Below are 24645 nucleotides of genomic sequence, written 5' to 3' on the forward strand. Positions count from 1 at the left end.
TAAAAAGAAAATAAAATAACATGAATCAATGCTGCTTGCCCCATGCCAGGATTGGCAGAAGAGGTTGGCCACAGGGGTACATGAAGCAAGCTCTGGGCCCTCAGCCCAGTTCCCTGGAGTCTAGTGGGTACTAGCCTGTCACTCCTCACCTACAGACCCTCCTTGCCTTTGGCTCAACCTCTCCCACATAAAACGCTGCCAGTTTGGCTTTCCTCATCTATTGTTCCCAAAGAAGCTTGGCAGAAATATCACAAGAAGTTAGAGTTTTCTTTTTCATTTAGCACTTCAAATATTTGAAATCATATAAGCTGACTCAATTCCAGGAAACTTAAGGTATCTTGTGACACTCGTTTAGTGAAGTGTTGAAAAAAGACCCACTCCAGGGTCTTACTGCAAGATGTGAGCAAGCCAACTTGTAGGAGGCAAGGACAAAATGTAACTTCAGAAAAGTGTTTCTTTCATTCCCTGGTGGTTTGCAGGTCTTCTCTGCCCTACTCCTACATTGTTCTCTTGAGCTCAGGCTCTGTGCGCTTGGCTCCTCAAAAGCCCTGCCACTGACTTCCCCATAGCAACTGGTTTGCACGCTCCTCCAAAATCTATTTATGAATGTGTGTTTAATTATAAACCCTTTCAAATCCTTTGAAGGGAATATTTATTAGATGCTTATTAAAGCCTCTTTCTTCAGCATTATCTTTTTTACTTCTCGTATCTATCCTTCAAAGTAGGCTCTGTGAGACTCATTTCACAGATGAGAAAAATGGAAACTCAGGGTTCCACAGCAAGTGCTTTTTGGAACTGTGCATCAATCTCAAATTCACGCAGTTTTTTTTCTACTGTTTCCCTCAGCCATGCCAGAAAGAAACTGGGTTAATCAATGTCACTTACTACCAACAGAATACAAGGATCACAGTCTTTGAAATCAGACATACCTTTGTTTAATTCCATTTGGTTATTTCTGAGCTATGTGACCAAGGGCAATATATTTAAACTTGGTTCTCTCATCTGAAAAATGGGAATAATAATAGTACCTACCTAGTGGAATTGTCAAGAGGATGTAAAAAAAGAGCTTATATGCTAGATACTGGATGAACAGTATTTATTCATTTAAACTTTTTAAAAAAATTAATTTAAACTTCAAGATGATGACTAAGCATTTAGCATATGCCAGGTCTAGGAGTTCCAACTGCTTTGATTTTTTTAATTATTTTTTTAATTGATTTTTAGCAGATATATAATGTTATATTAGTTTCAGGTGTACAATATGCTGATTCAATAATTCTATACATTACATAATGCCCTTTACAATAAATGTAGTGACCTTCTGTCACCATACAATGTTATTACAGTATTATTGACTAAATTCCCTATGTTGTACTTCTCATCTCTGTGACTTACTTATATTACAACTGGAAGTCTGTACCTCTTAATCGTCTTGACCAATTTCACCCATCCCCTTCTCCATACCAGTTTGTTCTCTGCATTTAAGAGTCTGTTTTTGTTTTTGTTCATTTGTTTTGCTTTTCAGATTCTACATATAAGTGAAATCATATGATATTTGTCCTTCTCTTTGTCTGGCTTATTTCATTTAGCATAATACACTTTAGGTCCATCTATGTTGTCACAAATAGCAAGATTTCATTCTTTTTTATGGCTGAATAATATTATACATACACATGCACACCCCCCCCCATATCTTCTTTATCCATCCATCCATTGATAGACACTGGGGTGCTTCCATAGCTTGGTTATTGCAAATAATGTGACAATAAACATAGGTGGGAATATATTTTTTTAATTAGTGTTTTTATTTTCTTGGGTGAGTGGAATTACTTAATTATATGGAATTTCCATTTTTAATTTTTTGAGGAAACCCCATACTGTTTTCAACAGTGGATAAACCAATTTATATTTCCACTTAGAGTGCATAAGGAAAGGTTCTCTTTTCTCCATATCTTATTTTTTGTCTTTTTGATGCTAGCCATTATGACTAGTGTGAGGTAATACCTCACTGTGGTTTTGATTTGCACTTCTCTGATGATTAGTGATGTTGAACATCTTTTCATGGATCTGTCATCAGCTATGTTTTCTTTGGAAAAATGTCTAAATAGGTCCTCCATCCATTTTAAAATCAGATTATTTGTTTTCTTGGTGTTGAGTTAAATAGGTTCTTTATATATTTCAGATATTAACCCTTCATCAGATATATAATTTGTATATATCTTCTCCCATTCGACAGGCTGCCTTTTTGTTTTGTTGATGGTTTCCTTTGCTGTGCAAAGACTTGATGCAGTCCTAATAGTTTTGTTTCCCTTGGCTAAGAAGACATGTCCAGAAAAATATGGCTAAGGTCAATGTTCAAGAGTTATTCTTTAAAAAGAAAAGAGTTTAATGGCTTCATGTCTCACATTTAGATATTTAGCACATTTCAGGTTTATTGTGTGTAGTGTAAAAAGTGGTCATTTTTGCACCATTTTTCTTTTCTTTTTTTTTTTCTTTTTTCTTTTTTTTTTTTTTTTTTGCATATAGCTGTCCAGTTTTCCCAGCACCACTTATTGAAGAAATTGTCTTTTCCCCATTGTCTATTCTGGCCTCCTTTTTTTATAGATTAATTGACCATTTGTATGTGGGTTTATTTCTGAGCTTTCTATTCTGTTCTATTAAATGATATGTGTAGTTTTGTGCCAGTACCACACTGCTTTGATTATTATAGCTTCGTAGTATATTTTGAAATCCAGAATGGTGATACTTCCAGTTTTTTTTGTTCTTTCTCAAGACTTCTTTGGTTATTCAGTGTTTTTTGTGTTCCATACAAATTTTAGGATTATTTGCTCTAATTTTGTAAAAAATGTTGGTGTTTTATTTATTTGACAGACAGAGATCACAAGTAGGCAGAAAGGCAGGCAGAAAGGGAGAGAGAAAGAGAGCGAGAATCAGGCTCCCTGCTGAGCAGAGAGCCCGATGTGGGGCTTGATCCTAGGACCCTGAGATCATGACCTGAGCCAGAGGCAGAGGCTTAACCCACTGAGCCATCCAGGTGCTCTGTTATTGGTGTTTTAATGGAGATTACATTGAATCTATAAATTGCTTTAGGTAGTGTGGACATTTTAACAATATAAATTCTTCCAAACCATGACCATGATATGCCTTTCCATTTGTTTGTATTTCTTCAATTTCTTTCATCAATGTCTTACAGTTTTCAGAGCAGAGGTCTTTCACCTCCTTGACTGAATTTATTCCTAAGTACTTTCTTTTTTTTTTTTTTTTTAAAGATTGTATTTATTTATTTGACAGACAGAGATCACAAGTAGGCAGAAGAGAGAGAGGGGGAAGCAGGCTCCCCGCTGAGCAGAGAGCCCGATGTGGGACTCGATCCCAGGACCCTGAGATCATGACCTGAGCCGAAGGCAGAGGCTTTAACCCACTGAGCCACCCAGGCGTCCCTCCTAAGTACTTTCTTGATGATACAATTGTAAAATGGATTGTTTTCTTAATTTCTTTTCCATTATTAGTGTATAGAAATGAAACAGATTTCTGTATATTAATTTTGTATTCTGCAACCTTACTGAATTCATTTATGAATTCAGCTTTATTGGTTTTACTAGTTTTTTGGTTGTGTTTTTAGGCTTTTCTATATATAGTATTATGTCATCTGCAAATAGTGACAGTTTCTAATTACTTTGAAAATGGCATTAAAGAAATAGAAATTCATTCCTTGTACAAATATTTATTGAATACCAAGTCTGTGTCAAGACTGTTCTAGGGACTTGGATCCTAGGGCTTACATTCTAGCAAGGTGGTGGGGGAGGAGAAATAAATAAAATAAATAAGTTAATTATATAGTATGTTAAGAGATAATAAGTGCTATGGGGGTTAAAAAGTAGAAGAGTGGAGGAACAAGTTTCAGTATTAAACAGAGAAGTCATGGCAGGCCCCATTGAGAAGATAAGATTAGGAAAAAAAACTCTGAAGGAAGAAAGAAAGTTAACCAAGCAGATATCTGAGAGAAGAAAAGATTTACTATGAAGCTAGTGTAGCTTAAATTTCAAGATCCCTAACTTGCAGGGGCCCCTTCAAGAACTTGCTTCTAATTTTGTATTTGTGATTTCTTAATGAAGTTTCACAAACTTGCATACACATCAGTATTTACCCCTGCAGAAAAGTATTGCCAGCAGAAGAACTAGTTAGAGCAAAGGCTCTAAGGTAAGCATACCTGACACACTTAAGGAATAAAGAGTAGAGCACCAGGGCAGGAACAATGAGCATGAGAGATAGATCATATAGAGTGTCAGAGGCCACTACAAGGACTTCATCTTTTATGGGAAGCCATTGTGGGTTTTGAATAAAGGTTTGACATGATATGACTTAGGTTTCTTTCTTTCTTCCTTTCTTTTTCTCTTTCTTTCTTTCTAAGATTTTATTTATTTATTTGACAGACAAAGACACAGCGAGAGAGGGAACACAAGCAGGGGGAGTAGGAGAGGGAGAAGCAGGGAGTCCAACAACATGGGGCTCTATCCCAGGACCCTGGGATCATGACTGGAGCCTAAGGCAGACGCTTAACGACTGAGCCACCCAGGCGCCCAATATGACTTACATTTCAAAGCATTGTTTAACCTAGTATACTGAGTTCAGATTTAAGACAGCAAGCAGAAGTAATGGAATGGTTGGGAGGACATGGCAGTAATCCAGGAGAGAAAGGTAGCTTGAATCAGTATGGCAGCAATGAAAATGGAGAAGGGGGTTGGATTCTTGATATATTTGAAGATCAACAGGATTTCCTGATGAATCGGGTATGAGTTATAAAGAAGTGAGAGGAGTACATAAAGTAGTGAGACAGCATGGGATCACCAACAAAGTGAGCCTAGAGAAGGGAAGAGGTCCACGTTCTGAGGCAGGAGGCATAACAACTTTTCAACAAGGGTTTGGAAACACTGGCCTTATATTTCATTGATGTAATTCTTTCATGTAAAGGATGAGATTTAATTCCTTGAGACTTCACTTGTAATTTAATCATTATGCTTGTTAAATTAAATGAAACTAAGGTGTATATAAAGCTTAATCTTCCCTCACTCCAGGAAATTCAACTGAGAAGATGTGCTACACAAAGTCAAAGAAAAGGGCATCAGAATTGGAATCTATAGCAAGACTTCTAGTCCCAATTCCATAGATAATGGCACTGTGAACAAGTCATATAAACCTCCAGTCATAGATTCCCACATCAGTGAGACTAGAAGATTGAAACAAATATTCAGTCCCCTTCCATATTAATGTTATCATTTTTGAGGCGATTCTGTACTTGGTAAGGTTTCTTATTTTGTTTGTTTTGTTCTTGGCATAATGTAAGGAAAATTATTTTGACCAGAGGCAACTTGAAGAATGCTTTCATTCTCTCCCTTAACACTCCTCTTGGTCTGCAAGAGAAGGCTATGGACTGAACTAAATGCTTCAGTCAAAACTGAGTTGGAACATGATCCCCTCTCTCTTTGCAGGATTCCTTAGGGAATATATTATGCAGTTCCTGCTGAGAAAGGGAAGTTTCCTTGGCCTGGCAACCTGGGGATCTCCTATAGGTATTTCATCAGATTTTCTCCCTTAAGGAGAGTACCATGCTGAAGCCAAAAGCAGCAGCTCTTACATGTGTGGATCATAAGCCCCTTGAGAATCTGATGCAACAGCTGCTCTATCCGGCCAACAAGAAGAACATCATTGCCACCAAATACTAGAAATGAAATCCTTGTCCTCTAATAAATGATGAGACCAAAGACAGAAATAAAGAGACTTGCCCTAGGCCATGCTGTTAGTAGTAGGTAGTGCATGTAGGACTAGAATCTAGGTGTTGACTCTCAGCCGATGTTCTCTTTCCATTATATGATGTTGCCTTTTATATTTTCCTGCAAAGCTAGTTTCTTTTTTCTTTTTTATTATGTTATGTTAGTCATCATACAGCACATTATTAATTTTTGATGTAGTGTTCCAGGATTCATTGTTTATGTATAACACCCAGTGCTCCATGCAATATGTGCCCTCCTTCATAACCACCACTAGGCTCACCGATTCGCCCCCACCCTCCTCCCCTCTAAAACCCTCAGTTTGTTTCTCCAAGTCCACAGTCTCTCATGGTTCACTTTTTTTAGGTGGGGGGGGGGAGTGGGGAATGGAGTACCTCATGTATTGTTTTTCATTCATATTCCATAATACTCAACCATGGTACATCATATTTTAGCATATTCAGAGTTGCACAACCATCATCACTATATAATTTTAGAACATTTTATCACCCCATTACCTATTAGTAGTATAGTACCTATTAGCAGTCATTCCCATTCCCCCCACCCCAGCCCTAGGCAGCCACTAATCTACTTTCTATCTCTATGGATTTGTCCTCTCTGGGCATTTCCATATAAATGGAATTATACACTATGCTGTTTTTTGGTGACTGGCTTCTTTCACTTAGAATATTGTTTTCAAAGTTCATCCATGTTGTAGCATGTATTAATACTTCCTTTTCATTGCCAAGTAAGATCCCATTGTATTGAATGTTGGTTACCTATTCATCAGTGGATGGGCATTTGGGTTTTTTCCTTTTTTTGACTACTATGAATAATAGTGTGATGAATACTTGTGTACAAGTTTTTGTGTGGATATAGGTTTTCATTTCTCTTGCTATACACCTAGGAGATTTGTTGGGTCATGTGACAGCTCTATGTTTAACATTATGAGGAACTGCCAAAACATTTTCCAAAGTGGTTACGTGATTTTAGAATCTTACCAGCAATGTTAGTTTCCAATTTCTCCACATTCTAGCCAACACATACTATCTTTTTAAAATTATAGCCATCCTAGTAAGTGTGAAGTGGTGACATATGTGGTTAGTGGCCTCCACAATGGTCAGAATAGAACTAAATAGTCAGAGACTAAAATGGAATTCAAGGTCAGATCATAAATTCTTCCGCCATTTTTTTTTCAAGCCAACACTTACTGAGCTTTTACTATGTGGCAGTTACTATACTAAGCATTGTCTTAGATTACCTCCTTTAACTTTCATCATACCCCCATCAACAGATATTCTTAGTGGCCCATTTTATAAATGAGGAGACCAGTTTAGTGAAGTTAAGTTACTAGTGGTTGGTAAATGGCAAATTTGGGATTTAAGTATGGGGCTCGCTCCTGCTGAAGTCTTTAACTGCTACATTGTACTACTAAATATTTTATTCAGTAGATTCGCTTTTCCAAAACAAATCTAATCAATCATTAGTTTCACAATGTTACCCTCACGATGCATCATCCCTAGTTACCAGGGTATCTGTATAGTTGTTTTCAAATTTAGGTATCATAATCACCTACTTCAATATGCTTCATTAGCTTTGTAGGTGTGTCTGGCATATACAAAAGTTGGAGAACCACCAAGTCTGCTACATTTAAATTTAGCTGCAATTAACAGAAATGGTACCATAAACAAGACAGAAATTTATTGATCTTACCCACTAAGAAGCCTACAGATAGTTGGCCATTCAAGTGTTGATATTAACATCTATGGTGTTGGGAAACGGGCTCCTTCTAACTGGTTTCTTTGTTTTGTATGGCTTCAAGCTTTTCCAGAATCATCTTATTGTCGAATTGGCTGCTGGAGATTCAACTATTACATCTGCATTCCAACCAGCAAGCAGGCGGAAGGGGATAAAATTACACACCTTTCCTTTAAGAATTGCCCAGGAATATACGGACACCACTTCCACTTAATCCCATTGGCCCAGAAGTGAGACATAAGGCATGTCCTGATGCAAAAGAGGCTGGAAAAGTAGTCATGTTTTCTGAGTGGCTATGTGGTCAGTGAACTATTAGAGGTTCTCTTATGATGGAGGAATTAGGAGGACTGAATATTAGGGACAGTTAATTTCCATCATACCCAGAAAGGAGGAAAATTTACCTACTTCCTATTTCTACTTCTGCCATGAGACCTATAAGAAATTCTCTCTGTAAGAGATTTTTTTAGATCCTATTATGAAGGTGACTAAGGCAGTGGCTCTCAATCTTTGCTGCACATGGGAATCACCTGGAGTTCTTAAAAACTACTGATGCCTGACTTCCTTGCCCAATCATGATTTAATTTGTGTAGAATGGAACCTGAGCATCAGGTATTTAAAAGCTCCCATAGTGATTCTAATGTGCAGCAATGTTCGGGAACAACACTCCTAAATTTTGAGGATCTTCAACCCAAGATCCATTGAGTGTGGATTTATTCCATTAATGGCCTTTCTCTGAACTGAAACCCCAGCGGTTGGACTGGTACATATTCCTGGTATTAAGGTTAGGTATGATCAGGGTAAATCTATTGCCAGCCCTGCAAAAGACAGTTCAGAGGTCATGTTCTTCTGACGGTAGCCAGTGACATTTTTATGAACAAAGGAGAACACATTTTAATTTTAGCTATATTTAAACACATGCATTATTTGTGTGGCATGGAAATAGCTATTCTGGTTGTGTGTGTGTGTGTTGCCAGGCTCAGACCTGATAGTGAATCATCCTTGAGCACAACATTTATGTTTCAAACACAAGAACCTATTCAATTCAAATTCGGAGGGCCCTCTCTAGTTGGCAGTATGCTTGTCATTTAGAAGCTCAAAATAGCCTTTTAGAGATTCAAACAGTTTGAGCTAGTGGCATCTCAAACTATTACTAGCTGCCAGATATTTTAACCACTCAAGCAGATAGTGGGCAAAGGTTATGTTTTCTTTGACTTGTTAATGCAAAGTCTGTCTTTTAAGTTGAGATGTGCAATGAGAAGAGGAATAAAATAGAAAATTTTCAAAGAAGACATTGAGACAGGTCATTTCATCCACCTCTTCCCTTCAGAAAGGATGACATTAAAACACTGTAAATAGATAAGAATCTATACTATTTTTATAACTCTTAAATGACAGGATTGCACAACCCTGTTCTCAGAGCACATTTCATTGTAACAATTTGCAGCTAGGAAATACTTCTTTGCATTGAACCCAAGGGGTCTGGTCAAGTTAATCCCATTTCCTCCTTGCTAGTGTTCCATTCAGACGGACAACGGCATTTTTTTGGTGAAATTTTCTTACACTCTTGCAAACTATAATTAAGTAATTCTCTAGGTTTTTCTTTTCTAACCTGAATAACCTTCCTTCATACCCTCCTCTTACGGTTTTCAATTGTAATCACCTTCACAGAAATCTTCTCTTAACCATGAGGTTCCCAAAATTATCTGCATTTGGAATCACCTGAGGAACTTCGATGTCCACCGATGCCTATGTCCCACTTCCACAGATGCGATTTAACTATCTGGAATATGTCCTGAACTTTGGAATTTTTAAAAGATTCCCAAATAATTCAAAATTGCAGACAAGTCTGGGAACCACTATCTGAACCGACCCTCCTACCCTCCCCTCCTTCCTCCTTCCTAATGGAACTTCAATAATGGTCCCTGATAAGGGATTATGATTGACCGAAACAGTGGTTCCCAGCCTGGCTTCATTAGATTCTTCCGTAGAGCTTTGACAATAGGAGTGCCTAGACCCCCCCAACAAATTATATCAGATATCTAGGAGTGGGACCCAGGGAAACTGTGCCTTTAAAGAATGCTCTTCAGATATTTTTAATCCACCACCAGGTTGGAAGCCATTGGTGGGAATCTGTTTTGAAGTGTTTTCTAAAATCAGTAGCATCAGCATCAGCTGGGAACTTAGAGAATACAAATCCTCAGGTCCTAATCTAGGCCCATTGAATCAGAATCTTTGGGGGGTAGGGCACACAACAATCTGCTTTATGACGAGATTTCCAAGTGATTCCAATACCTACTAAATAAAGTTTGAGACGTACTAGTCTGAGCCCATTTTAATGAGTTTGGTTCCTGCTTTCCCAGCCTCCCTTTCAACAACAGTTTGCCATGAGACCCAGTACTGGCCAATGAGACTTAAGAGAGGTCTGGGAAGAGGTGATTTCTGAGAAGGGTTTTCTTTTCTTTTCTTCTTTCTTCCTTTTTTTTTTTTTTTTGGTAGTCTTATGGTTTTAGTGACACAAATATGACATGCATATAAGCTGTCTATTCATTTCCTTTGCCGCACAGCATGGCATTGGCGACTCTGATCGCCAGCTGGCTGCTTTCCACATGGCTTTGTGGTTCTTGGAGGGAAAACTGTGAGCAGTGTCTACACAGTAAGATATGTTGCACATCAGGAGCACTTCAAACTCCTTGACATTGTGGACTAGGAACTTGCAAAGCCACTGGGCACTATGAGCTTTGTTTTTTTGTTGTTCCTGTAACCAATGTTGGTCATCAAGATCTGGCCCTTGAATCTTCTGTGCAACCTATTGTCAGTGCCCCTAGGTTTCCACCTGTTGTGCTTAATTTTGACATATTGGTCTGACTGGGGCCAGATGAACTTCTTGGTCCTCTTTTTAACAATCTTGGGCTTCACCAGAGGTCTTAGGGCATCGATGATGCTGAGTGGGAGATGTTAGCCACTTTAGGCAGTGCTGAGGGAGAGAGCAGGTTTTTACTTTCTTGATACAGGAGAACCAACAAGACTGGTAGTATGCTTCTACTTCTTCCTCCTTTGCCATTGTGAAGGTAGGTGATCTCTGGAACTACATACAGCTGTCATCTGGGAGGCATAAGGCAAAGCCCAAGAGTGTCACGGAGATACTGACCCTGATTTAGCACCATGTTGACCAATACTAGCAATAACCTACCTCCAGACTCCTAGTTATGGGAAAAATAAATCTCTATTTGTTTAAGGCATTGCTAGTAAGGTTTTATCTTGGTTGCAGCATAATACAATCTTAACTGATAGAGAATCAGACCTTCAAGTACTTTCTAAACATGGAGAAAACTCAGAATGGAATAGAACATTTATATTTGGAGGTAATCATGCAGAATTTAAGGAAATTCCCCTTCTAATTGAGATATTCTAAATACTATATCTGTGGATCCCAACATGGCTATCAATCAAGGTTTACATGAGAGATATATTTAAAATGATTTGTGAACCTCACCCTAGATGTACGGAATTGGAATCTCCCAGATTTGGACTGGCAGACTCTGTAACTTAATAAGTTAACTACTTATGCCCCCAGCTGCCCCAGCCTACAGCACAGCTAAGACTAGGGGGAAGTAAGTGAGTCTTAGGTGCAAAATTTAGAGGTATTTACTCTTAGCATTGTGCAAGTGTAAGGTCAACAGCTGCATGACCTAGTGCATAAATGCCTCCTTAAATTTTGTGCCCTAGGCATCTCATCTAGCCTCACTCTAGCCTCCACTCTGATTCAGATAAAATTTAATAGGTAGTAACTGTCAAATCCTCCTTTATACAAAACGATCAGTTAGGTAACTGAAATAGTTAATTTTTCAGTGTGGTTCTAACGTAGTGTAACGACAAACACATTTACCTAGAAACGATGCCACATGCAGTTTAATTTCAATTTTGGGTATGCATCTTGGTATCAGATGACATCAATATTCCTCTGAGTTAAAAAATAACTACAGCACTGATTGTCTCAGTCCCTGTTCACCCACATGAAAACTGGAATGTGATCCTGTGAGGAAAGAATTTAATTAGGTGAGTCAATGGGTGTCAGATAGCGTGGTGGTGGCAGAATCCAGGACTAAGATCTTCACGTAACTACTAAGTAGTCAAGTATCTGTTACTCAAATTAAAAGTGGAAACTAGTAGGTGTTTGTAAAAATGTGTCGAGCTTGGCTATTCCTGTTTCCCCAAAGCATTTTAGGACACACATATGCAGTGGTCTCCCAGAAATAGAAGTGTGGGTAACTTAACCCAAAGTGTGGTTCCTGTGCCCAGGCTGTGTTCGATGGTGCGTCAGCAGAATGAATGGTGAAGAATCTCAGTGGGCTGACATTCTGGAGCTTCCTAAGAACGCCTTGTTAGGGCTGGCAGGAGGAAGTAGGGGTGCTGGCCAGGCAGACGAAGGAAGTCTGCACATTGAGGCAATGCCAACGGCTAGGACTAAAACTTTAGATGGACCTGTTTCACTCCACATTTCAGGACTCTGACTTTTGCTTTTATAGGCATAGTATTGATGGAAAGAGCTGGTGACTAGTAGCAGGAAGATAGATAACCTCAACGAAGTGATCTATAAAAGGGCCCTTTTGTCACACCCTCCTCTTTTCTGCAGAGGCGGTATTAGAGCACTTCTCATTTTAGTGTGGCTTGTGGGCACTCTAGCATCGATTAGGCAAATATTTAACAAGTAGTTGCTAAAAATGACTACCCTTTCCTGCCTGATGTGTGCTAGACACTGCAACTGACTCCTTACTCTGTGACCTTACTGCAAGGAGGGGATTGGTTATGGTCCTACCTGTGAACCAAGAATTGAGTAATTGCTGCCTTAAGGCTGCTTCCCTACTTCCTTTTCTGACAGTCTTTATGCAGGTAAGGTGGCACTCAGCAGCAACTGGCAAACCGGGACTGGATTAAATCAACACCCAAATGTGTCAGAAAGTTTGGATGGAGTCCAAAATGTGTTTGCCAGCCAGGATGATTAAGAAACCACACCTGGTGCCAGAGTTCAACAGAGACCTGCCAGTGTACTTGGGCAGATCTGTGGTGCTCACTAGAATCTGTGCTCCTGCTATAGGGAAGTCACAGGTGGCTCTGCCTGCAAAGTCCCATTCCTTCAAATACAAAGGTTGGGTACGTTTACGAGATGCATCCCGAAGTACAAAAGGAAGAAATGACATGATGTCTGGGATTTGCTTTACAAGTATTTAAATATAAGAACTTCAAAGAAAAAAGACATGATACAAGGAGCTGGATGAAATGTGGTAAAATTGTGATTATTGTTGAATCACGATATTCCATAAATAGGGAATTATGGTATTCTTTCTAATTTTGGATATTTGAACACTTTCTTAGTGAAGTCTATTTAAAAAGTTAAATTGAACATTATAAAACTCATAAATCTTGGGGTGCCTGAGTGGCTCAGTGGGGTCAGTCTTTGCCTTAGGCTCAGGTCATGATCTCAGGGTCCTGGGATTGAGCCCTGCATTGGGCTCTCTGCTCAGTGGGGAGCCTGCTTCCCCTCTCTCTCTGCTTGCCTCTCTGCCTACTTGTGATCTCTCTCTCTCTCTCTCTCTGTGTCAAATAAATAAATAAGATCTTTAAAAAAAGAACGGAAAGGTAAAAAAGAACTGGGTGTGTCTTAAAAAAAAACCTCGTAACTCTTGCAATAAGTCTATGCATAACTTTGCATACTACCCACTTCTTTGAGAGGACAGCAAGAAATAGGGAACCAAACTATGTGGAATCTGATTTGGATTGTCCTTCCTACCCACCCCCAACAACCTCCTGCCTGTGCTTAGGACCCTTATTTTGTAGTGAAAAGATGGCAAGACTGGGGCTCAAGAAATCTGGGTGCAAGTTTGGTTTGTTCATTAATAATGAGACCTTAGGGCATCTGGGTGGCTCAGTGGGTTAAGCCGCTGCCTTCGGCTCAGGTCGTGATCTCAGGGTCCTGGGATCGAGTCCCGCATCAGGCTCTCTGCTCAGCAGGGAGCCTGCTTCCCTCTCTCTCTCTCTGCCTGCCTCTCTGTCTACTTGTGATCTCTCTCTGTCAAATAAATAAATAAAATCTTTAAAAAAAAATGACCTTAGATAAATTGCTTGCTGGGCGGCATCTTTCCTTCCTCTGTAAACTGGAGATGATTCTGTAATAACACCCACCTTGTGGGTTATTGGAGGATCATATGAAATAAGGTACCTTGTGAAGTGTTAAGGAAGTGTTATCAACACCAGCAGCATGACCTTGGACCAGATGGCCAAGTGTTCTGACCTCAGAGTCCTCAGTTATGAGGGCGGAAAGTACAACAGCATTCCCAAGGCTGTGGGAGAAACACCCAGGAAATTTATGCAGCTGATTCTTCATTGCAGCCTAGTTGGGGGACACTTGAATTAAATAACAGTAGTGGTTCTTTTGTGCTCTAATAGTGAAGTGGAGGTTGGGGGATTAGGAGTCTGTTGTGCCAAGTTATTTGGATGGCTAAGTATAGGTCACAGTTTGGTAATTTCTCGGTGATAAATAATTAAAGAGAACCAGAATAAATGAGGAGGACATCTGAACTGGTCTGGTGTGAAACAAGGTCCTTATAGCTAGGGGTAGGCACACAAATTAAGAGTGGAGGGGATCAGCTGTTCTGCTCATGCAGCCGTTATGTAAAATGACAGGTAAAAGAGGCTTTCCTAAGCCACCTGGGAGAGCTTATAAGCAGGAGAGCCACTATCCAGGTGAGAGCAGAACCCATCATTTCTGCAGTCTAGGGGCCATTTGGGGTGGCTGGTAGGAGGTTGGGGTACATGTAGGAGGGTGACATTGGAGTTCTGGCCCTACACCTTTGCCTTCTTCGCTGCTAGGCCCATGAGTTTGGCTTCCCACCATGCCCATCTCCCTGGCTGCCTCTCTGGTTTTCTTCCCAGTATATTCCAACATTTGTGCATACTTGCTTCCAAGTTGCTTTTTCCCACATTCTGATTTCTCTCAGAATTCTTGTTTGTCTCCTGTGAAGAGCAACCCAATTCAGTATTTGTTGACTGCCTATTATGGTCAAAGCCTTGTGCTACTGACAAACAAGAGGAAAAGGGAAGTTTTTCCTTAAAGGCCCCGTCTAATGTGGGGAGGGAGTAGAGACTAAGACAAACACACAGGTAACCCCAACACACAAAGAATCTGGCAAGTGCCACAAGAATAATGAGTTGTGAGAAGATTTTAAGGACAATGGTCATATTCAAAAGATTCGGTGGAGAAAGTGTATTACAGATGATCTTTAATGGTAACTAAGTTTCCTAGAGGTAGAGAAGGATGGGAAAAATACTTGGGGAAGAGCAGGAGCAAAGGCAAAGAGGTAGGGAAAGGTGGTGTATATTTGGAGAATAGCAAGCAGTGGCATTTTGTCTGGGTCCTGGAATGAGTAGAAGACCAAGAGGGCACAGATGTAGGCTGGGGCCATTCAGAAGAGGCACTTCAACTTTCTAAGCAATAAGGGCCCCTGAAAGCTTTTGAGAGGCCAGAGATGAGTACTTCGAGAACCCTGACTTAGTGTGTGCAGACTGGAGAGCCAGATGGATCAAGTTACCCGGTGTGGGTAGGATAAGAGCCTGGTGGCCCTCAGGAGAGGACACAGAGGGCCGCCACATGTTGGTACACAGAGTCCAGGAAACCATGGAATCAAGCTAAGGAGGAAATGCCTCCAGACTCTACTTTTTCTGAGATAAAAAGCTCGCTGTTTTAGACATATTCTTGAGATCTGGAGAGGTCAACGTTTTCCTGTCATACACTAGAAAGACAAAATCAAGTTTTCTCCCCAAGCGGATCTTCTTTCACCATTGACAAATTCACCCTCCTCTAATAACAATAGCTATTCCATCCCAATAAGAAAAAAAAACAAAAGTGAGCTGAAGGCCAGAGTAGCCTGCCTTCTTTGTGCCTCAGAACTTCTAAGGAGCCCGAGTGTAAATGATTTTATCCTTTCACATAACAGTTTCCTTCCTCCCCCCATACTCTTAGTTCTATTTCTCCCTGATTTTCACAGCATCTGTGAGGTCTCCCTCTTAAATGGCTCCATCCCTCTTGCTGCTTTTCAATATTCCTCCTGCTCCAAACCACCACGCCTCACTTCAACCATTTTAAGAACCTCTTCACTGTCTGCTTATGCTCTTAAACATTTCCTGGACCTACCCTTCAAGCCACAGCCAGATAGGCATCCAGAGTGGCCCTTTTCTGAGTGAAGTAACACCACACAGCTGTCTTATTTCAACTCTCCAACAAGCATGCCCCCATAGGCTAACATCCGAAGTCTTCAGCAGCCTATATGGTCCTTTGTAACCCAGCCTCTGGCTCCGTCTTTTCCTTGCGGTGTACCTACTCAGGCTTGGCCCCTGTTCTCCCCCTCTGCCTGAAATGTTCTCCCTCAGACATTTTTATGGCCCACTCCATCATTTTTGTGTTCTGTTAATGCCACCTCCTCAGAGAAACCTTTTTGGACCACCTCATCACTATCTCTCTGCTAAGCCTGCTTCATTTCTTTTGGTAGCTTTGACCACAATCTTTGTGTAATATCTGTCTCCTCCAGTAGATACAAGCTCGATCAAGACAGGATCTCAGTTGTGCTCACCTCAGTTTGTTCAGGGCCTGGGTAAAAGCCAAGTTCTCAATAGATAATGAATGAATGTGGAGATCTTCTTTGTAGAAAACACTTTCCTCTGACTCTGCTTCTCTTTCTTGGTCCTCATTTGGTCTGGTCTTTGAAGGTTTTGACTTAATACTATGACCTTGCCTCTTGTCTGGCATGGAGCTAAATGTTTCTCTCCTTCATCTCCCACCATTTGTGATACTTTTATGGACTCCTTAAATTTAAATTTGTCCCAAGATTTACTCCTTACTCTCCTTTCCCTCCCTCTTCCTTTTCTCTATCTTTATTTCTTATCTTTGTGCAGATGAGACCCAATATTACTTTCAACCTAGACCTCTCTAAACTTAGTCCTTCCAGTACCTACTGGGTATCCTAAAGGCACCTCATATTTCATATACTTAAAAATTTCTTTCTCTCCCTACCTTTCTATGTGTTTTAACAGTACCACTATCTTCTTGGCTCCCAAGCTAGAAGTCTTAGAATCATTTTTTTATTCCTCTTTCAGACCTCTTTTCCTAGTGGTCACCAATATTACTGGATCTTCCTTCTAAATGGCTCTTAACTCTCTCCAGCTATTTCCATTCCCATAACCACTACCCATTGCCTGCCTGGCCAGAACCAGCTTGACCTCTTTGTTGGTTCCTTTCCTGCTTGGAGGCCCTTATCTAAGCCACCCCCCTGCCCCATCTCTGCTTCAAAAAGTCCCCTAGATTCTGCACCGGCAAGCGTCACTTCACTGATGACGATGCATTCCCAGTCTAGGTTAGGCTTTCTGCTTGTCCCTGTATTGCCCAAGACTCTCAACCCTGCTCTTAACTGGACGTCTAGAGGCCAGGTAGGCCAGACCACTCACTTCACAGCCTAGACCCCAGCTCCCATTTCTCAGAGCAGTGAAGGTTAAGGTTACTTCTTCACCAGCCCCTGCTTCCATTTTCCCCTCCTAATTCCTAGCTTCAGATAAAAGAATCACTTTTGAAAGAGTTGCTTTAAGCCTTGTCTACCCTACTATGAAATTAGTGGCACTCTATTTCCTAAATAATGGAGACAAAATTCCTCAGCTTGAAACTTAAGCTGGACTGTGGTCTACATTTTTTAGCCATAGAATTCCTAAAATGGTCCTAAGATACAAATGCATAAAGGGGCTGGGAAGGCAATAGGAGAGAATAATATATGGGTCCTGTATAACATGATAAGGAGTGGTGGAGACTGTGGCAAACAGGAGAGCCTGTGTCCTGTTTAAAGAGGAAGGCCAGCTCTTGGCACAAAGAAATTTGAGCCTAGGATTGCCAGATGTTCTGATTATTCTACAGAAACTAGAAATTTGAGGTTTTAGACAAAATTTCTGGAGTTTTAAAATGTTGGCCTAATATATATATATATGAATGAATATGGTACAGTACAAGTCATACTGCAGGCTGGATCTAGCCACAGAACCACCAGTTTGGAATTCACTCTCTATATCTCCCAAACCAGCCAAAAGCTCTGAACCCACACTTGTTAAAACAGTAATAATAGCAATAAGCAAGTGTTAGAACAGTGTTAAAGATCTAGCTCCAAACTGAGACCTTGTCTGGTATAATCAGAAGGAAAGAGAATTAGAATGGTGGTAATTTTCTCAGGATGTGAGTCAATGGCATTTGCTGCTCGGTCAGTGTATAACCTAAAACCATCCTGTAGCACCAGCCGAAATGACTCAGTTTATGAAAGCACAGACACAGCATTTCCCAACCTGGTGTAAGGTATATGAGAAATGCTCATTGTAGTAAATAGGTAGCATTTCTAGAGGCCAATAGGATACCATTCTTCAAAGAGTCTGTGTTCCAAACATTTGTTTATCAGGGTTTTGGTTTTTTTCAACATGGTCCCAGAAGCAATGATATACATAGGACCACAGAAGCAATACCACCAATGGATTACTTTATATTTCAATGAAAAGGGTGGCAAAGAAGGCTGTTGCAAGTGTATGGTGTGGTGGTTCAATCCTAGAAACTTCCTCTTTCCTGGTGGCCCTGGTCAGATACAGACCTCTGGTAGGCAGGCCTTCAAGGAGGAGCATGAACACAAGGGTTGAGAAGAGTGTTTCACAGCATGGTTTCTGAAGTCCCGCTAACCACACACCCTGGACTTGTCATTAGCATTGTCCCTCGAATGGCCCTCTTTGACACTGGGGGCTTTCAGGTTTGGCTGAAAGGAAAGAAGGTAAGAGCACAAATGTGGGGGAACATCTTTCCAGCTGTCCTGGAGCTGAAAGGGGCCACAGGACAAGGCAGTTTTCTTTTCTGACAAGGATGCTAGTGCAGTGAGGTTGCAAGTGGGAAGGGAACCACATCTGGAAATGTCTCTAACTTATTCAGGTCAAGGGTTTCTCTTAATTCCCCACTCCTCCCAGTCTTGCCTCTCCCCAGGAGTAGGCTGGAGGCATTTCCTTTACCTAGTATTTCACTCTTTCTCCAGAAGCTCAGCAAGTGAGGCTGACAGCACCCCAGGGGACTCCTACCATTTCCTCAGTCTCCAGGGAGATGCCTCCTGAATGAAAGAATCTAAAAAGAGATACACACACATTTATATATATGCCTTCCTGTTCTCTCAAGCACCAGAATATTTTCTGCTCTGTGCTCCCACACTCTACAGCCTCATTATCTTCTCTGAGATTTTTCTCTCCTTCCTCATACCACTGCCTCTGCTGCCGCCCCCACCACACACACACACACACACACACACACACACACACGCACTTCTGCTGTTATCTCTGAGGGCTAGGAGAACTACTGAAAAGAGAGAAGCATTTCTAGAGCTTCATCTACCTCTCTTTGGTCTCAGCCTTGACGTATGAATACCAAGAAAGCTGTTCCCAGAAGTGTTAGAGGGAACATTGCTCTTTCCCCAACCCTATTAACTCTCCTCCAATCCCCCCATCAATCACTGACCCCATCACTCATTTCAAGGCTTCTTTTAAACCTAACTTTCTTCAGTCAAGAAAGCCACAAAAAACTTTTCCTCCTCGCTTCTTTCCTATCTTTTGCTCCATTCTCCCATCCCCCTAGTTTGGGAGACTGTGCTGGTTTTTCTATTTTTTCCCAATTGGTGATATACAAAGCTTAGAATAAGACACCTCAGGGTGTTCAAAAAGTTGTGTACATTTGTTTGTAAACAGTATTTTAATTAATTTCCAAATAGTATGCTAAATGATTTTCCTCAACCTCCAAACCCCTCCTCAGGTGAAGTATCTTTAAATATAATGCAATGGACCCGATTGTTAATCTGAAAAGTACAATAAAAACACTATGAGAGCTCTTATTCCATTGCTGTCACCGTCCTTGGCACAACTCATCTCACTCAGATCTGCCTGGGAGAGTCTACCGCCATCTGCCACCATGACAAACTTCACAGTAGATCAGATCCGGGCCATCATGGAGAAGAAGGCCAACATCCTAAACATGTCCATCACTGCCCACGTGGACCACAGCAAGTCCATGCTGATGGACTCTCTGGTGTGTAAGGCCAGTATCATTGCCTCCATTGGTAATGGGGAGACCTGCTTCACCGACACCTGGAAGGATGAGCAGGAATGCTGTATCACATTGACCAAGAGGTCAATGGCTATCTCCCTCTTCTATGTGCTCTCAGAGAATGACTTGAACTTTATCGAGCAGAACAAGGATGGTTACAGCTTCCTCATCAACCTCATCGACTCCCCGACATGTGGTCTTCTCAGAGGTGACTGTTGCTCTCCATGTCACCAACAGTGCCTTGGTGGTAGTGGACTGTGTGTCTGCTGTGTGTGTGCAGACAGAGATGTTATCGTGGCAGGCTACTGTTGAGCGTAGCAAGCGGCTATGATGAACAAGATGGACCAGTCTCTGTGAAACTACAGCTGGAGCCCGAGGAGCTATGTGTTCTCAGGGCTGGTGTCCACTGGCCTGAAGGTCAGGATCATGGGGCCCAACTATACCTCTGGGAAGAAGGAGGCCGTGTCCCTGAAGCCCATCCAGAGAACAATCCTGAAGATGTTGCTGTTACATGGAGCCAACTGAAGATGTGTCTTGTGGTAACATGGTGGGTCTGGTGGGCATGGACTAGTTCCTGGTGAAGACTGGCACCATCACCACCTTTGAGCATGCCCACAATACACGGGTGAGGAAGTTCAGCCTGAGCTCTGTTGTCCAGGTTGATGTGAAGACCAAGAATCTGGCCAACCTTCCCAAGCTAGTGGAGGGTCTCAAACAGCTGGCCAAGTCAGACCCTATGGTGCAGTGCATCACTGAGGGGTCAGGGGAGCATACCATTGCAGGAGATAGGGAGTTGCACCTGGAGATCTGTCTGAAGGACCTGGAGGAGGACCATGCATATATTCCCATCAAGAAATCTTGACCCCATAGTCTCATACTGTTAGACTGTCAGGAGTTGAATGTGCTCTGCCTGTCTGGTGAACTCTGTCCAAGTTCTCCAACAAGCACAACCAGCTGTACAAGAAGGCAGCTGTTCGTGAAGCCTTACCCTGATGGCCTGGCTGAGGATATTGACAAGGGCAAGAAAATATGTGTGGTGTGCACTTCGATGTCTACAGTGTGACTCTGCATGTGGACACTATCCACTACGAGGGTGGCCAGATCGATCCCTACTGCCTGGTGCTAACTTTATGCTAGGAGGCTGACCAGCCCTGGATCATAGACTCTATCTACCTTGTGGAGATCCAGTGTCTGGAACAAGTGGTTGGTGGCATCTATGGAGTCCTGAACAGGAAGTAGGGCCATGTCTTTAACAAGTCCCCAGTGGCTGGCACCCCCATGTTTGTCGTGAAGGTCTACCTGCTTGTGAATGAATCCTTTGGCTTCATCACTGGCCTGAGGTCCAACACTGGTGCTAAGACCTTCCCCCAGTACATTTTTTTTTTTTTTAAGATTTTATTTATTTATTTGTCAGAGAGAGAGCGAGCGAGAGCGAGCATAGGCAGACAGAGTGGAAGGCAGAGTCAGAGGGAGAAGCAGGCTCCCTGCGGAGCAAGGAGCCTGATGTGGGACTCGATCCCAGGACGCTGGGATCATGACCTGAGCTGAAGGCAGCTGCTTAACCAACTGAGCCACCCAGGCGTCCCCCCCAGTACATTTTTGACCACTGGTAGATCCTGCCTGGGGATCCCTTCCACAGCAACAGCCACCCTAGCCAGGTGGTGGCTAGAACGTGCAAGTACAAAGGCCTGAAGGAAAAGTATCCCGGCCCTGGATAATTTTCTGGACAATTTGTAGGCAGCCCTCTCCACCACCCTGAGTGGGACTCTGCACAGCCCTTGCACCTGGCTGACAAATGACCATAACAACAAGCCCTCACATTCTCCATGACACCTTAAGACTGTCCAGACAGTGATGCTCCAACTGACAGGTGCTGGGCCACACTCAGTGCCATCACTCAACATGAACACTTGATGACATTTCTTTCGATATTTATTCCAAGATTCAGAAGCAATAGACATGCCCTGGCAGCAGAGACTTATTTGGCCGATAGGGAAGCGAGATGAGACATGCAACACTTTTTTTTTTTTTTTCCATTTCAGAAACTCAAATGTCCAAAAAGAAAAGGAAAAAAAAGGAAAGAAATATTAATGCACTGAGAGGTTTATTTTGGGTAAATGGCTCATAGTGGATTTTCTCCCAGAAAGAGGGAAGGAATAAGCAGATAGACCTTTTTCTTTGGACAGAAGCCAAAAGGCAGGAAACTTTGTGCGCTGTCACTGTAAGCACCTTCAGCCGTATCAGTGCCATTAGAATAATAAATTTGATGGTGACAAAAATCAAAACAAAATACTGAGAGTATCCAAAACCTGGAAACATAGATAAAATTGGGTTTTCATTGTACTTGTTTAGATTAACAATTAAGCCCACTATTTTAAACAGAATGATTCCTCACATGAAATGTAGTTGTAATTGAAAACAGAAATGTAAATTCCTCCTGTGTTTTTTTTATTATGTTCAATTAGCCAGCATATTAGATTTTGATGTAGTGTTCAATGATTCATTAGTTGTGTATCACACACAAGCACCCTGCCTATTTCCCTGTGATTTGAAAAAAAACTTAACAAGTAGACAATATGATTAGTACACATTCTCCATATAGTCTTTGGAGCTAAATGGATTAACATAAGAGCTATTTGTCTACATGTAAATCCTCTCATGAGGGTGATCAATTCAAATTCAGAGTAAGCTTATAATATATTTATCAGGATACACCAAAAATAAAGATGATTTTAAATTTTGCATTTTAATGAAATCCTAGAGACTCCAATGAGAAGTAGAAAAATCATAGTGTTCTATTTCTCCTTTTCTCTAAAAATAGAATTCTTTTTACATAAATATTCTATCTATATTACACAATAAATCTAAATAAGTGAGAGAGAACTTGTGCTCAGAATCTTGTCACCTCAGCAGAGCTAACTTATCATTTGACCCTGCTCCCTTCTAACTCTGGTGAATAATTACAATGGTGCATTCTCCCATCTTCAATTAACACTACCTCAAAAGCATATTCCATGTTGCTATGTAGTCTTTGTAATTTGAATTGTAATATCTACATCATATTTTTAATTATTCCCCAGTTGTTGGCCATTCATTTTGTAATCTTTTCCATAATAATTAACGCCATGGCTAATCTTCATTTACTTAACATTTTCCCATATGTTCTTCCAAACATTCTAGGAAGTAGGATTAAATAAAGGTCAAGAGCCTAGATGTGAGGAGGTTTTTAGTTCACTCAGTGACCAACCGACTCTTAGGGCTCTGCCCATAGCCTCTTCACCTTTTCCATCAGAGACAGACTATTCTCTATCAGAGATTTATCAAGTGGCTGCAGTCCCCCAGTAGACTTCTGGGACAAGTTCAGAGTCCATTTCAGAAAAATTTGGGCTTAAATATTATGACTTTTAACCCAAATGAGCTTGCTCTATTTTTACTACCAATGTTTCTCAACAAAAAGTAACACCAGCACTTTAAAATTATAACAATTTTGCTGAAAAAAAAAGTGACCAAGGAGTGATTTAGAAAGTTGTATTCTCCAATAGTAAATATAAAATTTTCATTGTTTTAATTTGCATTTCTTTTATATTAGCGAGATTGAACTAGTTTTCATATATTTGTTTACTAGTTATTTCCTCTTGAATTAAGTGACTCTTCCTCCAGCTCATTTACTTGTGAGAATCAACTATTTTTGTATAAGCATTTTATATAATATAGATTTTAAGCCTTTTAAATATGTGCTAATATTTTACAGTTTATTTTTTATCATAATTCTAACTATGTTAATAAGCTATGTCCACCTCCAATTCTCACAGTATTGCTTCTGAAAGCTTTGGATATAGACTTTGGCTCAAAGGGTAATTGAATTTGTATAAATTACTAACATACATGTTTCCAGAACCAATAACACAAAAGTGTCAAGTGTTGGGATTTTTACAACAAACCAGGGTTAAATGAAGGAAGTATCCTTGGTCAATGCTAAATTTAGGTAATAACTCTTTTCTTTTGTACCATATAAACAGAATATTCAGTTAATATGGACTGGAACTTGAGGGAACCCCAATGTAGATATTGGGGTTGGGGATTTGGAATACAGAGAGACAGGACCTGGGCTTTCTTGTGATGATATTAGATAAGGTCATAGGGTTTGGGATGGACAGATGACGTGTGGACTGGGAGAACTGAGTTAAGAGGAGTTTCTCTTTTCTGCCTTTCTTTTTTTTTTTTTTAAATATAATTGATAATATATATTCCATTCCTTTAATCTAGTCTTTCTGTGGTATTACAATATCTTGCTTACAATTATCGTTATGGTACACTTTTTTTTTTAAGATTTTATTTATTTATTTGACAGAGAGAGAGATCACAAATAGGCAGAGAGACAGACAGAGAGAGAGATGAGGAGAAGCAGGCTCCCTGCTGAGCAGAGAGCCCAATGCGGGACTCGATCCCAGGCCCCTGGGATCATGACCTGAGCCGAAGGCAGAGGCTTAACCCACTGAGCCACCCAGGCGCCCCTCTTTTCTGCCTTTCTACATTCTTTTTCAACCCCTTTCTAATCACCAGCTCAGATTTACATAGGAAGTAGTTTTACAAATATTTTTATTGTCTCCCTTCATTTCCTTTCTTCTTTTCTTCCCAAACTCCTTCGCTCTTTCTTTTTCTTTTTATTATGCAGGACAGTGGAGTCAGACAAGCAATCCATGCCCTATCATTTGATTTTTTTTTTTTAAGATTTATTTATTTGAGATAGAGAGAGAGAGTGAGAGCAGGAGAGGGGCAGAGGGAAAGAGAATCTCAAGCAGGCTCCATGCTGAGTGTGGAGCCCAACGTGGGGCTTGATCTCAAGATCCTGAGATAATGACCTGAGCCAAAATCAAGAGTCAGACGCTTAACTGACTGAGCCACCCAGACCCCTTGTTACCATTTGATTATTACTTGACTTTTGCCAGGTTTTTTTTTGAGTCTCAG

General features: G+C 40.8%; 1 pseudogene; it reads left to right on the forward strand.

The window, feature by feature from the left end:
• Positions 1–19542: 19542 nt before the first annotated feature.
• Positions 19543–21414, forward strand: LOC101677200 (annotated as a pseudogene).
• The last annotated feature ends 3231 nt before the right edge of the window (positions 21415–24645 follow it).

This window comes from Mustela putorius, unplaced genomic scaffold (assembly GCF_011764305.1).
Source record: "Mustela putorius furo isolate JIRA1106 unplaced genomic scaffold, ASM1176430v1.1 tig00003834_pilon_pilon_pilon, whole genome shotgun sequence".
NCBI classification, from domain to species: domain Eukaryota; kingdom Metazoa; phylum Chordata; class Mammalia; order Carnivora; family Mustelidae; genus Mustela; species Mustela putorius.